The sequence below is a fragment of the Podarcis tiliguerta genome, assembly GCF_965153285.1.
Source record: "Podarcis tiliguerta genome assembly, chromosome: 11".
Lineage (NCBI taxonomy): Eukaryota > Metazoa > Chordata > Lepidosauria > Squamata > Lacertidae > Podarcis > Podarcis tiliguerta.
The window spans coordinates 49,546,367-49,563,971 of NC_139544.1; the positions used below are offsets into that span (position 1 = coordinate 49,546,367).

The 17,605-nt window shown below is 45.6% G+C and overlaps 1 long non-coding RNA gene across 1 annotated transcript; it reads left to right on the top strand.

Annotated features, from left to right (window-relative positions):
- Positions 1-273: 273 nt before the first annotated feature.
- On the top strand, positions 274-16,121 carry LOC310659577. The gene is made up of 3 exons (XR_014502818.1): positions 274-390; positions 2,332-2,399; positions 15,984-16,121. It is a non-coding gene; the product is annotated as an uncharacterized lncRNA (long non-coding RNA).
- The last annotated feature ends 1,484 nt before the right edge of the window (positions 16,122-17,605 follow it).

The window sequence follows — 17,605 nt, forward strand, 5'->3', positions numbered from 1 at the left end:
GAGAAGCAAATGCTTTACGGTAGCCAAGCTTGTGTGCTATCGGTGTATGAATAACTAAAGCCCGGTCTGACAGCTCTAGACAGGGACATAGTTTGTGTAACAGTCTGAGTTGGGTAAAAAGGCATTTTTGGCCTCCGAAAACCATTCTGAAGGGCATTTTCTCACAGAGATAAAGGATTTCATCACAGCAAATCACAGGTCAACTGAGCACAGTTCACATGGACTGGGAAGGGCACACAGAACCACAGGTTGTGCATGGTTCACACAGGGAGGGGGTACACTGCAGGCGACGATTCAATTCCCTGGGGGTGCCAAGCAGAAGATTTGCCACCATGTCACGACTTTATCACCATCCACTCAGCCTTCTGCCGTCCCTCCTCATCCCAGCTGGTTAGAAGATTTATAGGCACCATAAATTGACTTTATTAAATTGACAGAGTAAGGCCTTTGACACTGTTTCACATGACTTACTCCAATACAAATAAAAAGGAAACGTGGGGTGGGTTTTGCCACCGCAAGACTGGTGCGCCACTACTTGGGAACTATCCTAAAAGAGATGTTCAGTTTCTCTCTACCTACCTAAAGGTAAAGGGACCCCTGACCATTAGGTCCAGTCGTGGCCAACTCTGGGGTTGCGGCGCTCATCTCGCTTTATTGGCCGAGGGAGCTGGCGTACAGCTTCCGGGTCATGTGGCCAGCATGACTAAACCGCTTCTGGCGAACCAGAGCAGCGCACGGAAATGGTGTTTACCTTCCCACCAGAGCGGTACCTATTTATCTACTAGCACTTTGACGTGCTTTCGAACTGCTAGGTTGGCAGGAGCAGGGACCGAGCAACGGGAGCTCACCCCGTCACGGGGATTCAAACTGCCGACATTCTGATCAGCAAGTCCTAGGCTCTGTGGTTTAACCCACAGCGCCACCCGCGTCCCTCTCTACCTACCTACCATGGTGTAAAAAATGAGGGATCGTGCTGTTCTCTTCTGCTGCCTCTGGTCCTCTTTTGTTTCTTTGAGCTGAGCAGAAGAATGGTAGATATGCTTCTGAAATGTGGGGATAATTCCAAAATCAGGAAATTTGCAAGAATTGATCTGAGTATGGGCTCATTATTTAGAATCCCAACTAATCTCAGGTGGGGCTGCGTAAATAGAAACAGGTGAGATTTAATTTAGCAGCGGTTTGACTTCACCCCTGGAGGCACATTGTCTCTCAAGATGGACGGGTGCCAACAACAACTGCTGCAAGGCACGATCCGCAAGGCATTGTGTGGGTTGTTGTTGTTGTTTAGTCGTTCAGTCGTGTCCGACTCTTCGTGACCCCATGGACCAGAGCACACCAGGCACTCCTGTCTTCCACTGCCACCCGCAGTTTGGTCAGATTCATGTTTGTAGCTTCCAGAACACTGTCTAACCATCTCGTCCTCTGTCATCCCCTTCTCCTTGTGCCCTCCATCTTTCCCAACATCAGGGTCTTTTCCAGGGGGTCTTCTCTTCTCATGAGGTGGCCAAAGTACTGGAGCCTCAGCTTCACGATCTGTCCTTCCAGTGAGCACTCAGGGCTGATTTCCTTAAGAATGGATGCGTTTGATCTTCTTGCAGTCCATGGGACTCTCAAGAGTCTCCTCCAGCACCATAATTCAAAAGTATCAATTCTTCGGTGATCAGCCTTCTTTATGGTCCAGCTCTCACTTCCATACATCACTACTGGGAAAACCATAGCTTTTACTATACGGACCTTTGTTGGCAAGGTGATGTCTCTGCTTTTTAAAATGCTGTCTAGATTGTGTGGGTTACCCCTGTTTTAAACAACATTTACCTGGCTTGGGCAGTGGCAGCAGTGAGAAGAGGGAAGCAGGAAAACGTTCTCTCTCCCTCTCCCCATCTCTCTGGCACACTGGTAGCACACAAAGCCTTATTGTGAAATTTGAAGCAAATTTTGGATGAACACATCCAACGAATTTGAAAGGGAAGCCAAACAAAAGCTGAGTAAGTCTGAAATAAGGTCAGGGTGTGTGTGCTTGTGTATGCATGTAGCCATTGGGGTGAGATCTTCCTGATGAAAACAAAACTCAGAGCAAACTCTGGAGATTGTTTCTCAGATGAACGTGCTGAAGAGTTGCAAGGGAGGTCACAGCAGTCTTGATAAGAGTAACATTTCTCAGAAGGGATTTGCATGTTCCTGGTTAGATAAAGTGTTGTTCCTGACAACCGCTGGAGCAACTCTCATTGCTTCATGTTACAGCAATAACCTAGAAAAGCTATTCAAGGAAAGGCTATACCCAGCTTTCCCTCAGTAATAATGTACAGACCTGACCACAGCTTTCCCTTTTAGAAAGTACAGAAGTTTGGCTTTCCCTCGTGCTTCTGAACAAGAGAGCTCAAAATAGTTCCACTGGAAAGGTAGATGATTTTTTTTTTAATACATAAACACACACACACAAAAAACAACAGATGGATTGTTTTAGACCATTTTACTTACCCGCTTCACTCTGATTCAGTTTTTCCATAACATTTCAGTCATTTCTGGTGGCAAGTGGCCTCTAATTTTGGCTTATTCAGTGGAAATTAGCAGTAATAACATAATGGACACACTGGTATGTGCCCTCAGGAGCCCTTCTGAAGGCAAATTTAATTGTTAAGTGAAAATAAATTGATAGTCTCAGCTCCTCCTGAAAATACGTGTAAGGGCTGTGGCGAGTTGCTCAAGCCATTCTTATTGTCTCGCTGCAGTATATGACACAAGCAATAAAAGAACTTTATTTTGGGAGTTAGGCATGGCTTTTGAAGATGGCAGTTTGGCCATTTGGCCATTTCACCTGTAGCAGCTGGTGAGGTTGGCGGGATGGGGGCCGGTTGCGTTCTTGGCTTCCCAACCCAGAAGGCAACCCAGAGGGAGAGCAGACGGTCTGGGAATCAGCGTGTTTTTACATGATTAGAATGTGTCCTTTTATTTAAAATACATCTCTGGGTTATTTGTGGAGCCTGCCTGGTGTTTTTATGTGAGTAGAATGCGTGCTTTTATTTAAAATGCATCTCTGGGTTATTTGTGGGGCAAAAGGAATTCATTCATATTTTCCCCCCAAGATATAGTCCTGCCCTCCATAAGGCCTGAGGGATGGTGGACTGGTCCCTGGGCTAAAAGGGGCCAGGAGAAATGCTTGTAATTGTTGTCAGCCACCCCTGAAAATCCCCCAAATGCCCCCTTTTTCCGACTGTGATTGGACTGCAAAATTGTGAAGGAGGGATTTTGGCCCAGCACCAAACATATCCTAAATCAATAAAGTGTTCAAACCACAGAATATCCTCATGGGACTCTCTGTGCCTGGAGAGAGAAGGATTGTAGCCTTGGGTATATATATATATACATATATTTGGCAATACCTGCAATGACTCTGCTTGTGAATCTTGCCAAGAAAAAAAGAGAGCATCACCGGAGATATATTGAGGATGTCAACATGCAGTGATCTTGTTTTTGCTGATCTCCTTTAGCTGCATGGGCACAAAGCTGGTGCCAGAAGGTGGCAGTGCCAGGGGCTTGCTAGCATCCCCAGACTGAAAATGGAAATCAGAGAGCTGCGTGGCATAATTCTTTGTGTGCACATCTTCACTCTCCTAGGTTAAGGGGGCTTAATGTTTAAGAGGTTTCCTGCTAGAAGACCCCCATAGCCCTAGAGCCATTAAACCCATGGATGCCCAGCATTTGTGATTCTTGTGGTTCATGGTCATTCCATTTACAGTGAACTCCTCTGAAGTTTATCCCCTCTTGCCTGCCTCCCCCAGAAGACTGGAGGAGACTGGAACATGGAAAATAGCATGTCAGGAAGAAGGTATCCAGCCTAACCTTGAGTGGGGGAGTCAACATCACACATGCTTCCTGTATTAAATTAATTTCCACATAAAATAATCGAATTATAGAGTTGGAAGATACCCTGAGGATCGTATAGTTCAACTCCTTCAGTGTAGGAATATGAGCTGTCCCATACGGGGATCGAACCTGCAACCTTGGCATTATCAGCACCACGCTCCAACCAGCTGAGCCGCCTTCAGGCTCATATTTATGTAGGTTCTCCTGTGCAGGTTCTCCCATTTTGCTTCCTTCCTCTGGGAAACTTTGGGAAACCCTACACACAGAAAACTCGCATGTCAGGAAACGTAACCTTGACATTGGCCCATGAAGGACCAACATCAAACATGATTCCTGCATTTATTTAAATTCTAGTTTAAAGGTAAAGGACCCAGATGACTCTGGGGTTGCAGCGCTCATCTCGCTTTACACACCGAGGGAGCTGGGGTTTGTCCACAGACAGTTTTTCCAGGTCATGTGGCCAGCATGACTAAGCTGCTTCTGACAAACCAGAGCAGTGCACGGAAACGCGATTTACCTTCCCGCTGGAGCAGTACCTATTTATCTACTTGCACTGGTGTGCTTTCGAACTGCTAGGTTGTCAGGAGCTGGGACTGAGCAATGGGAGCTCACTCCGTCATGAGGATTCGAACTGCCAACCTTCTGATCGGCAAGCCCAAGAGGCTCAGTGGTTTAGACCACAGCACCACCCGCGTCCCTAACAAAATTCTAGTTAGAGTTCTCTTTTAAGCAGGTTCTTTCTTTTCACTCCCCTCCCCCAGGAGATTTTGAGGAACCCCACACATGGAAGAAAGGTTCTACCCTTGACATTCACCATAGGAGCTGACTCCTAGGGGCCGAGGTCCCTTTGGCCCCTCCATAAAATATTTGAGGGGGCTGCCCCCCCAGTTCATGAGTATTGCCATTCAAATGTTGAGTGAACACTGTATCTTGTGATCGATTATGTGGGGCAGGGCTTACCTGGCCCCCTGCCCTTCAATATTTTATACAAGTTGGCACCCCTGACAGTCACCCGTGGAGAATCAGCATCAAACATGCTTCCTGCGTTTAATTAAATTCCATTTAGGATGATCTCCTGTGCAAAGTCTCTCCCCCCCCCCAAAAAAAAAGAAACTTTGGGAGCCAGGAGCATCCTTGCCAGGCATGCTCACCTCTATCTACAAATGGGAAAGGCACAGAAGCAGCTGAGCAGACCTCACGTCAGCCTATGGGAATCAATGAACAATTAATTACTATCATCAAGTGGTACTCTACTCCGGGAAGACAGCGCACTTATATTTATCAATTACTAATTAGTAGCTCTTGCCCAGCTGACAGTTGTCTGTCAGCCAGGAGAAAAGCCGCAGTGTGTGGCTCTCCAAAGTGGTGGGTTCTTAGCGGTAATTAGTGGAGCTCTACTATGGCTCTGGGTCCTGTTTTGCTTTGAAATCCTTTCCTAACAAGGCTGGGACTTCCAAAGGGATCCTCAGGCATCTCGGTGCCAGTCTCCTGATTAATTTCAGGGTGTGTTTGTGCATGTGCTGGGCTTTCAACGTCCGCTTTCTTTTGCAAGTCCTTCCCTGAATCTTAGAAATCCTTCCCAGAATCTTCATTGTGGGGGATGAAACACATGCATAGTTTTTCAGATTACCGTATTTTTTGCTCTATAAGACTCACTTTTTCCCTCCTAAAAAGTAAGGGGGGATGTGTGTGCGTCTTATGGAGCGAATGCAGGCTGCACAGCTATCCCAGAAGCCAGAACAGCAAGAGGGATCGCTGCTTTCACTGCGCAGCGATCCCTCTTGCTGTTCTGGCCTTTGGGATTCAGAATATTTTTTTTCTTGTTTTCCTCCTCCAAAAACTAGGTGCGTCTTATGGTCTGGTGCGTCTTATAGAGCGAAAAATACGGTAATTTGGCTCGGATATAGGGATGCACAGACCTGCCAATTTCAGCTTCTCTTTCCCCCAGTGTTCAGTTCAGGTCTCCCCATTTCTGTAGCGATTGCCAATGTGTTTGTTTTGAGAAATCCTCGTGAAAATCTGTCGGTGTTTGAGTGCAAATTTCTTCTAACTAACACATAGTTGCATGCGGTTTGGAATGGCAGACCCATCCCTGAAAGCAATTTTCTCTGATATAATGCATTTTGTGTATGTTATTTTCACTAAGCGCTCAGCTAGACTGGTAAAGAAAAAGCGATTTATATGCATTGTATGTACGGTGCAACATTGTGCCACCAGATGGCGATGTGGAGTTCTGCTTTTCTCTACCGGTTTTCCCTGTTTAAATTTACAACGCTTTGAACTGAAATGCTTCTTTGATGTGTCTAGATGAGGCCTAAGATGTGTGTTTTCCCGCAATATGTGCATATTGTTTGGTGGGAGGACTGCATTGGAGAAGTGCGAATTTTGAAGGATACCTGTGTTCTGGTTCTCGAGAAGTACAAATTAAATCATATGTCAGTGGTTGGCCCTGTCTCCCTCCCTATTTCTCTCCAGTAGACCTGGAGATGGGCGGGTAGGTTTCCTCAAGGAGTATGGTGGCAGAAAAGACTATGTTTCTACAGGGCATTGTATGAGTAATGGCAGCTGCCTGATACTCATTGATGCATCAGGCTAATATAATAATAATAATAATAATAATAATAATAATAATAATAATAATAATAATAATAATAATTTATTTAAACCCTGCCCATCTGGCTGGATTGCCCCCTAGTGGTGTGAGCAGTGTGGAGGCTGCCCCTGTGATTGAGAGCAGCGCTTTTACCTCACAGGATTGTGCTGAGAAAATGTATCTGAAGATTCTTCATCACTTTAAGCCAATGGTGGGAAACCTCAGGTCTGGGGGCCACATGCAGCCCCGCCCCCAGGCCACTCTGTCTGGCCCTTGAGACTCTTCCCAGACCACCCACTCACTAGCCCAACTTTGAACCCTTCTTGAGAGTTTTTGCCTGGCTGCAATGTCTCCTTGAACTCAACGCTTCCTGCTGGTCTGCATGACAAATATAAAGAGGTTTGTGTGTGTGCAGAAACTAGCCTAGGGTACAGGTAAAATTTACATTTGTTGCTCCAATCATTTCCCCCTCTAGCTTCCCACACCCCTCTTCTCCTAAGCACAAATAGAAATGAATATTGTCATGATTCTTAACTTACATGAAATGCAATAGTGGCCTACTGATAGTTTACTGTCAAGGGATGACTAAAAGCTTATTGCTTCTTCAGTAGCTTTTTGTATAGCTTAATCCAGGGGTGGGGAACCTGTAGCCCTCTAGAAATTGCTGGACTACAACTCCCATCATTCCTGAACATTGATCAGAGTGATGGGAGTTGTAGTCCAGCAACATCTGGAAAGCTACTGGCTCCCCTGCTTTCAACACAGCCATGATGAACATGAAGGAACTCATCAGAAATAATGCGTGCCAAACTCCATCAGCTTTGTAACCACAAGCAGAAGATACTTGATTTCAAAACTCAACAAGTCAGCCGCTGGAGTTTAGAACCTCAGAAATCTCATCAAATCCTGAAGCCCACGGAGAAAATTCTTCCTGAGATCATGGTTGCATAGCGATTCCCTCCCCCCACCTCCCAGTTTAAACAACAGTTTAAATATTAGACTTTCCCAGGAAGGGAAATATCTCTTCTCACCTGACATTGCTAAAACCCCTGGCTCCTTGCTGAGTAGATTATTAATGGCAGGGACCATTTAATCTCTCCTGGGTAAGGCATCCAAAAGAGTCACACTGTTGATCCAGACCCAAGTCAACATGTTATCGCTGCCGTGACGTTATCGCTGCCCCTAACAGTAAGCGGCTTGGGGGTGGGGGTGGGCAGGAGGAGGTTAGTAACCTGGTTCCTTCACATTGTAATGTGTGCATCCCAAGTTGCCGTTTGCAATTAACTTGCTCAAACAAAACTCATATAAATCAATCATGCCTGGGCTAATAAATAAATCTTTGATCAGTGACTATCTGGTAAATGTGTAGACATGGGTCAGTACCTCAGATTTACAGCACTTCCTTGCTGGGCAGCAGGATTAAAACAAAGACTAATGTCAGAGGCTGGGTTGTCATGTCTTCTTATTTAAAACTTGTGCAGCAATGCCATTGTCGGGGGCCCTGTATCATTTTATTTGCAGTCATGTAGCTGTCCCTCCAAGTTAGGGGCTTTCAGTTATTTACTTTTCAGTCTCCCTCCTCAATGCTTCCAACAACAACAACAACAACATCATAATATATTTGAAAGATTAACAAGAATAAGCAATGGAAGCAGCTATAAATTCTTGGAACATGGCACACATTTTTTCCTAGATTCAAATCAGAGGCACATTTTGGTCTTCAGTTTTGTTTGTTTCAAAGCATATATTTTCTGAATCAGATTCCAAAATTTTGGGCATGCATCGTCATTATGATGAGAAAGGTAGGTAAAATTCCCCTACTCAGATTGGCCTAGGTATGTGCTTTTGGAGCAAAGGTGATGCTTCTGGGATCTCCCTGCTATGCGGGTTTTGCACCAGAGAATTCTACTGTGCCTCACATAGGAAGGGACCTTATCTGTGGCCCATAAGGGAAACTGGGGGACTGCCCCGTCAACCTTAGCCTGACCTCAGCCAGCTCCCACCTGCCTGTCTAACTTAGCTGGGAACTGCATTGCAAAATTCAAAGAAATTGAATTTTGCACAAACAAAAAAGGATAACAATCTTCCATTCTGCATGTTAGGTACAGATCAGGTCAGCTCATGTTGGAATTCATGGGGATCACATCCCTTAAAGGTAAAGGGACCCTTGACCATTAGGTCCAGTCATGACCGACTCTGGGGTTGCGGTGCTCATCTCGCTTTATTGGCCAAGGGAGCCGGTGTACAGCTTCCGGGTCATGTGGCCAGCATGACTCAGCCGCTTCTGGCGAACCAGAGCAGTGCACGGAAACGCCGTTTACCTTCCCACCAAAGCGGTACTTATTTATCTACTTGCACTTTGACGTCCTTTCGAACTGCTAGGTTGGCAGGAGCAGGAACCAAGCAACGGGAGCTCACCCCGTCGCGGGGATTCAAACCGCCGACCTTCTGATCAGCAAGTCCTAGGCTCTGTGGTTTAACCCACAGCACCACCCGCATCCTTTAAGCATTCCTAAATCAGAGTTGGGGTGTGTGTGTGAAGGCTTCAAAACAGCACCAGCGCCTTGGCTTCGGAAATGGAACTTCCACGTAAGACCCGAGCTGAGGTTGGGAAGGAAAGTTCTGACACAGGGATGTACAGATTCAGAACACATCGGCAAATGAAATCCATGACAAAAGAAGAGAATGTGTTTGGCAGTTTCCAGCTAACTTGCCACTTGGCCAGGCAGCTGGGGTGTGTGGGGGGGGTGGCCTTTTGCAGATAAAATCTGGTTATATAGAGCTGATTCTCATCAATATACCCTTTAGAAGACAGAGTCCTCTCCCATCTAAAAGCCTGCCTCAACATTTGAGTGCTCACAATTAATCCAGGCAGTGCCATGCTCTTGTTTTAATGGCATACAGACGCTTAGTCATTTCCTCTGTCTTGTTTTCGCTTGATGCTCCAGGGAGTAATTACCCTGATATTTTGTCCCTTACCTTGGCATCGTTAGACATTTCTGCTAATTCCAGAGCTGCATTTCTTAATCTAACTACTACTAATTCCAGGAATCTAACCCTGCACTTTAATGGGCCTTTGCCATCAGAGAGTCTCCAAACACTTTGCAGTTTTCATGATATGCCAGGCACATCATGGCACAACAACAGAGCATGCTTCTCTCAGGGGAGGATATTTAGGCCTGTAAGCAGTAAAGGGGTGAGGGAGATAAAACAAACATCTGCCCAGAATTTCTGACCAAATGTTTGCTATACCCTTTCTGTTCAGAACTCGTAGGTAAAAGAAGGGGGGACTGCAGCAAAATGTTGCAGTGCAGAGTGCTCCTTCTCAGTGTCTCAGTCAGGTTTTTTTTTTTTTTAAAAAAAAGCCCAATTCCATTCCATCAACTAAGCATGCTCAGATCTCACTGGGTAATTTGTTGAGGTTCACACTTTTTTTTTTTTAAAAAAGAAAACTTTGTATCCCTGACCTTGAGGTTCCCATGAGTCTTCAGATAATTCTTTCCTGTGCACTGGGTCTGTGTGCAGTTTTATTTACAGAAGCAACAGCTTTCACGACCTGAACGTCAGATACAAAGGGAATGAAAAGACTCTGTCTTTCATATTTCCCTTTTAATTCCATATTACACACCAGACCCAAGGTAGCCTCAGAAAATAAGCAGGTTTGCAATTAGCTCCTCCCTGCCCTTGCTCAGTTAGAACTGGGCCACAAAGATTAGTCAACTCTCAGAGCCAAGTATGGACGGTTCTGTGACCCTGACATAATTTTATACCCAGAATACTCATTTGAAGTCAGATTGAGAAATTGGCATTCCAAGCGCCACCCACTCATTTTCAGGAAAAGAATTTAGTTCATTGTCTTTACCCTGAATAAACATTACCATTGGCATATCTTAAAGTTTCCAAGCATTGTGATGTGCACAGGTGCATTCTTTTATGTTACAGGGAAACAGTTAATGTGCAAGGGAAAAAAATGTGTGCAAAGTGCAAACATTGTGATGTGCAAGAAAAACATTGTGTGCAAAGTCACCTTTAGACCCATATTTGGGCCAGAGCTCAAAATGCAAGGGCCATCTTAGAAGATAAATCCGAGAAGTGACAAATTCTGGTCTCAAGGGTTCTGAATGTGAGATGAAGCAATCCATTTATCCCATCCATTCATGCAACTGTATGTTAAAGAGTAGATTGACAAGCCTTAATCTGGTAGCTGATGCAGTGGCAAAGAACTGAGAAGTACCAGGTTCAAATCTTGCTCCATCCATGAATTCACATAGCCATTATCACTCAACCTCCAACTTAGGCTGCATAAACGTCACACATTTAAAGCACATGACTTCCCCCCAAAGAATCTTGGGAGCTGTAGTTTGCTGAGAGTGCTGGGAATTGCAGATCTGTGGAGGGTAACCTAAAGTCCCCAGGATTCTTTTGAGAAAGTCCTGAGCTTTATAGATATGCTATAAATGTACAGGGCATGCACAGGCTTAAGGACCTGCGCCAGCACTGTTGACTTCAGCACCTTGGACAGCTGCCAGGGTCATGAGCCCCAGCAAGACCCACCTTGGTGGTGGATAGTACAAACCACCATTTAAAATGTACCAACATACAATTGTTGCCCGGCGGGGAGGGGGAATTTCTTCAGGACTCTCCCTGAGTTACTCCTCACACCCCTGCTTGAACTCTGTAGCTCTCAGTTGCCGCTACGGAGCACAGAGAGGGGGGTGTCCATGGGTGTGAAACTAGCCCGCAGTAGAAATGCAAAATGTGCATTCATTGCTCTGGTCACTTTTCCTTCTGACCCCATCCAGAGCTGCCATGTGGTCTGTGGAAGGTTACCCAAGGGAATTCTCTGCTCTGGGGCATTGTGGGAAATTAAATTAGCAGCCCTGACCAGCTCTGATCAGAAGAGGAGAACTGCTTTGCAAAACTATCCAAGGAGCCTACTGTGGAGCCCTGGGCTGAAGGCTTGCTGTTTTTGTTGGGTTCAATTGCATCTTGTTATTCCAGTTGTCAGTGTCCTTGGGACCAGTGGGATAGTCAAACAAGCCTGCAAGCCAAGACCCAGCCTTGCGTACAAATAGGGAGCCAACCCCTAATATACCTTGATTAACTTCCCCCAGCCTTGACTCCTCAGCTAGTGTTGGACTACAAATCCCCAACCAGCACAACCAGTGACCAAGGATGATTGTATTTCTAATCAAGCATCATCTGAAGACCTCAGGGTGGGGAAGGCTGCCCTAGAGAAAGTGGGAAAGTACCAAGAAGCTGAGGCCTGGACTGCAGCAGGGATTGCCCATTTGAAAAGCAGCCAAGCTCCTAGTCCTCATGCCAGGACTGGCCAGTACAGGGGCTTCACACTGCCTTCCAGGGGTAGAGGCTAATTTTGCACACCTTATTCACTTCCATTGGTGCTGGAGGAGACTCTTGAGAGTCTCATAGACTGCAAGAAGATCAAACCTATCCATTCTGAAGGAAATCAGCCCTGAGTGCTCACTGGAAGGACAGATCCTGAAGCTGAGGCTCCAATACTTTGGCCACCTCATGAGAAGAGAAGACTCCCTGGAAAAGACCCTGATGTTGGGAAAGATGGAGGGCACAAGGAGAAGGGGACGGCAGAGGACGAGATGGTTGGATAGTGTTCTCGAAGCTACCAGCATGAGTTTGACCAAACTGCGAGAGGCAATGGAAGACAGGAGTGCCTGGCGTGCTCTGGTCCATGGGGTCACGAAGAGTCGGACATGACTAAATGACTAAACAACAACAACATTCACTTCCATGTTTAGAGAGAACCCTGAGGTTCATGTACACACACTCCTAGACAACTCATCAAGCCACTTCTGAGCCTCTAACCAGGAGTTCCTGCATTTCCTGGAGGTGAATGGAATACTGCCTTGCCAGACTGTTGTGAAGATTACTCCAGAATGAGCTCTACCAATGTAGTTATAATCATCAACACAAAATGTGCATCCCTCCATCTCTCAAGAGGTATAGCCTTACTGCTGAAAGACAGAAAATAGACATCAACTGAATTTTACTGTCCATTGCAGAGGCTTCTAGCTCCCTCAAAGGCTGTTTGATCATGCTTAAATCATTCCGACCTGGAATATGAATGACCGAGCCAAAGGAACAAGGCCCCCCCCCCTTCTCTCCTGCTCAAGCGTGACAACAAATCAAGTCAAATGGATTCATTCCCCCCCCCCTTTAAAAGAAACACATGCTCAAACACAAATTAAATGTCCGCATTCCCTTAGGTTTCATTAATACTTTTATTAGTCTTATCTGACGCATTCCTATTCGGCCCTCCGCTTTGTCACCAAAACCCTGTGGGATGGTAAACACATCTTTGTCCTTTATCTTTTAACCTCTGAGTAACCTTTGTCCTTGGACTCCTAGCAACTTTCAGGACCTAAAAGCATTACGAATGGGGAAAGTACTTATAATGATTAATCTTGTTGGCTGGAGTCATTATGAATAGATGCTCCCTCAGAACTACAGGGAAGGGGGCTGGGCCCCTGACATCACCACGGACTTGCACCTAAGCGTTTCTTGTTAGCGGGCTGTCCTCAGGCGGCAGGGGGCTGGTGGTCTCTGAAGATGGCTGCCAACCGTGTTCTACTCAGGGCAGTCCCTTGGGAATGAATAACAAAACCACAGAATTATAGAGATGGAAAGGATGTTGAGGGTTATCTAGCCCAACCCTCTGCAAATGGATTTAAGCTAGTCATGTCCAGGGAATGCAATGGGTCTACTCTGACTAACATTGGAGGAGGAGGAGGAGGAAGAAAATAGGATAATAATATACAGTGGTACCTCGGGTTAAGTACTTAATTTGTTCCAGAGGTCCGTTCTTAACCTGAAACTGTTCTTAACCTGAAGCACCACTTTAGCTAATGGGGCCTTCTGCTGGTGCTGCACCACCAGAGCACAATTTCTGTTCTCATCCTGAAGCAAAGTTATTAACCAGAGATACTATTTCTGAGTTAGCGGAGTCTGTAACCTGAAGCGTATGTAACCTGAAGCGTAGGTAACCCAAGGTACAACTGTATTAAGGATGGAATAACAAATAAAGTGAATAAAGCAAGAGTAACAAAAAAAATAGGGACGTGGGTGGTGCTGTGGGTTAAACCACTGAGCCTAGGGCTTGCCAATCAGAAGGTCCGCGGTTTGAATCCCCGTGACGGGGTGAACTCCCGTTGCTCAGTCCCTGCTCCTGCCAACTTAGCAGTTTGAAAGCATGTCAAAGTGCAAGTAGATAAACAGGTACCACTCCAGCGGGAAGGTAAATGGCGTTTCCGTGCGCTGCTCTGGTTCGCCAGAAGCGGCTTAGTCCTGCTTGCTGTACGCCGACTCCCTCGGCCAATAAAGCGAGATGAGCGCCGCAACTCCAGAGTCGGCCACGACTAGACCTAACGGTCAGGGGTCCCTTTACCTTTTAACATAAATAATAGGAGGTAAAGAAGATCACACATGGGTTGGATGGAAGTACTGGGCTGTGGGGGAGGGAGGTGAAGGTGTTAACTGAAATTGTTAAAGATTGGTATAAGACAGTGGCGTAGCGTGGGTTGTCAGCACCCGAGGCAAGGCAAGTAATTTGCGCCCCCTAACCCGTGGATTTGCGCACCCTAACCCTAACCCCCAGATGTTGCGCCCGGTGCGGCCGGCCCCCCCTGCACCCCCACGCTACGCCACTGGTATAAGATTTAAGAAATTTAATTTTTTATAAAGATTCTATAAGGAAAGCAGAAAGCAGCAAGAAATATCAAGTAACAGTATCGGAAAGGAGATCAGTGTAAATGAAAACATGAGACTTATGGTTTTGTTACATATGATTTTATTTCGGAGTTGTTTGCTGGAAAGAATGTATATTATGTGAATAAAATAATAAAGGATTTGACAATTATTTTTTTTAAAAAAAGAAAGAATAAGGAAGGAATTATTTACAGAGGAAGGATTGCTATTTTAAACCACCATTCATCTAAAAGGATCCCAGGGTGGTTTACACATCTGTCCAGTTAAGTAGTTGAGTACAGTTACACAGTGACAGCCACTAGGATGCAGGTAGTCCAGAGGTGGAAAGACAACAAGGTCCCTACCAGAGTAGAATGGCAGAACAAATTGCTGGGCTATGTAGAAATGGTAAAAATTACCGTGGAAATCAGAAATCAGGAAGATCAAAACTTCAATAAAGATTGGGAGAAATTTATTTTATATTTGAAAGACCACTGTCAACACTTGAACTCTTTAGCTGGTTTGAAATAACTCTTGCAAGGTAACAAAGACTTTGGTGTATGATATGCAGTAGAAAAGGGCAAACAAAGAACCCATGGAAGGAAGTAAAAAGATTTGGAAGAATCTTGTTCATTTGTTGTTGTTTTTTATCTATGATTGTGAATGTAAACATTAATTTGTAAAATCCAATAAAATTATATATATATATATATATACACACCTCCCCAGTTAAAACAGCAAAACACACAACCAAGCATTAAAACACCTGGCTTTCTTCCGAAGATCTCAGGGGAGCAGCACAACGTATTTCTGCAATACCTCCCCCCCACCCCATGGTACATAACCACCATTATATATTCACAACATCCCTGACAGGTAGATTAGGCTAAGTGAGTCTGACAGCACAAAGCCTCGCAGTGAACGTCCTGGTCAAGTGGGAATTGGAACCCAGGGCTCCTCATTTCAGTTTCAGCACACTGCCTGTAACATGTGCCTGATCTCATATATTAAGGTTGTTCTCATATATAATTTGGTGGTGGTGCGGTTTCCTTCCAAATTAATATGAGAATGCATTTGGGTATTATTTGGGAGAGGGAAACATGATACAGAATCACAGAATTGTTGGGTAGGAGAAGAAGAAGAAGAAGAAGAAGAAGAAGAAGAGGAGGAGGAGGAGGAGGAGGAGGAGGAGGAGGAAGAAGGGGAGGAGGAGGAGGAGGAGGAGGAGTTTGGATTTGATATCCCGCTTTATCACTACCCTAAGGAGTCTCAAAGCGGCTAACTATCTCCTTTCCCTTCCTCCCCCACAACAAACACTCTGTGAGGTGAGTGAGGCTGAGAGACTTCAGAGAAGTGTGACTGGCCCAAGGTCACCCAGCAGCTGCATGTGGAGGAGCGGGGAAGCGAACCTGGTTCACTAGATTACGAGTCTACCGCTCTTAAACCAGTACACCACACTGGTCATCTAGTCCAACTCCCTTGCAATGCAGAAATCACAGCTTTGCAGTATGTATGTACTCTCCATAAATGACTTGAGGCATGCACGTTTTTGGTTTGAGGGCAACAACTGGAGTACAGCATTTCAGATAAGAGGAGCTCTTGAAATTTCATTTGCAAAACACCCTAGAGAATATTGTGGGGCTGGGGCTGGGTGGGAGGAAAATTACATATTGCTGTCGTCTCCAGGCCGGGATGAAAATTCCACACTGATATTGCCTGCCCTGGAGATTCTCCTCTAGACAACCTATTTAGGAGTCTCTGTTTGTTTGCCTTTCTCTCTCTCCTTTCTTTTCTGCAACAACAGGATCGCTTTGAAGCCTGCAGCTGCACCTGACCACCAAATGCTCAGCAGACCAGCAAGACAGGCCTTCGAGAATCCCTAAATAGTTATGGATCTTGTCCTGAACGGTGGAAAACCACACATTAAAAATTGAAGCTTCGAGTCCTTGCAAACAGCAGCGGGCGATGTGGCAAACCTAGCTCCAGACTGTACCACATCCTTTAGATTGCAGATTGGAGCTAATGGGGTGGAATGCTCACCGGTCCCTGCTTATAGAAAGCCAGCAGACTGAGAGATGGTGTGTGTGTGTGTGTGTATAAAGGCTATGCTAAAATCCTTTGCCCTGACAAGTTCGCTTTTGCATGCATGGAGAATATATTTATTTTTGCATGGAAAAGCATCAAGTGAAACTCTTTGAAGATTGCACACACCATTTGAGAATGTGAGTGAAGGACATTGTTGCAGCACCGACTTTGCAATGGAAAAAGGTTTCCAGGATGAATCAGGGAACATTTTTCAGAATGAGTGCCACATTTTCTTATGAGCAGCCTTCCAGGGGCCGCATGCCAATGCTGAGTGAGGCCAGAGGTAAAATAGAGTGGAGCTCTTTGCACTGAGGCTAGTTTCTACATACAGACACTCTTCTTTCTCCTTTACCCAGCCAGTAAAGAACATTCTGATGTTGGAAGCAGGACCAGTGTGGGGTGTAGCCTCAGAAGAGTGGGCGTGGCCTGGGGAGAGTCCTGAGGACCAGGCAGAGGGGCATAAATAGCCACACTCCATACCCTCCAACATTTCTCCTATGAAAATAGGGACATCCTATTCAATAATAGGACACGGGTGGTGCTGTGGGTTAAACCACAGAGCCTAGGACTTGCCGATCAGAAGGTCAGTGGTTCGAATCCCCGCGACGGGGTGAGCTCCCGTTGCTCGGTCCCTGCTCCTGCCAACCTAGCAGTTTGAAAGCACATCAAACTGCAAGTAGATAAATAGGTACCGCTCCGTCGGGAAGGTAAACGGCGTTTCCGTGTGCTGCTCTGGTTCGCCAGAAGCGGCTTAGTCATGCTGGCCACATGACCCGGAAGCTGTACGCCGGCTCTCTCGGCCAATAAAGCGAGATGAGCGCCACAACCCCAGAGTCGGCCACGACTCGACCTAATGCTCAGGAGTCCCTTTACCTTTTATTCAATAATAATAATACTATATATTTTTTATTTATACCCCCCCCCCATCTGACTGGATTGCTCCAGCCACTCCCGGCAGCTTCCAACACATATAAAAACATAGTAAAACATTAAACAATAATTAAAGAATCCCAATACAGGGCTGCCTTCAGATGTCTTCTAAAGGTTGTATAGTTACTTATCTCCTTGGTTTGGGGGTCTCATAACTCCATTCCGTTCGATGAAAATAGGGGAGTCCTAAGGGACATTCTGGGATCAAATCAGAAACCGGGATGGCTTCTTTTAAATCTGGACCTATCCCTGGAAAATAGGGACACTTGCGGGGTCTGACATACAGACACCCCACTCTGGGTGGGTGCAATGCTGAGATACATAGGTCATTGGTCTGAAGGGCACATTCGCACAACAGATTTGAAACACTATGATACCACTTTAAGCAGCCGTGGAATTCTGGGAACTATA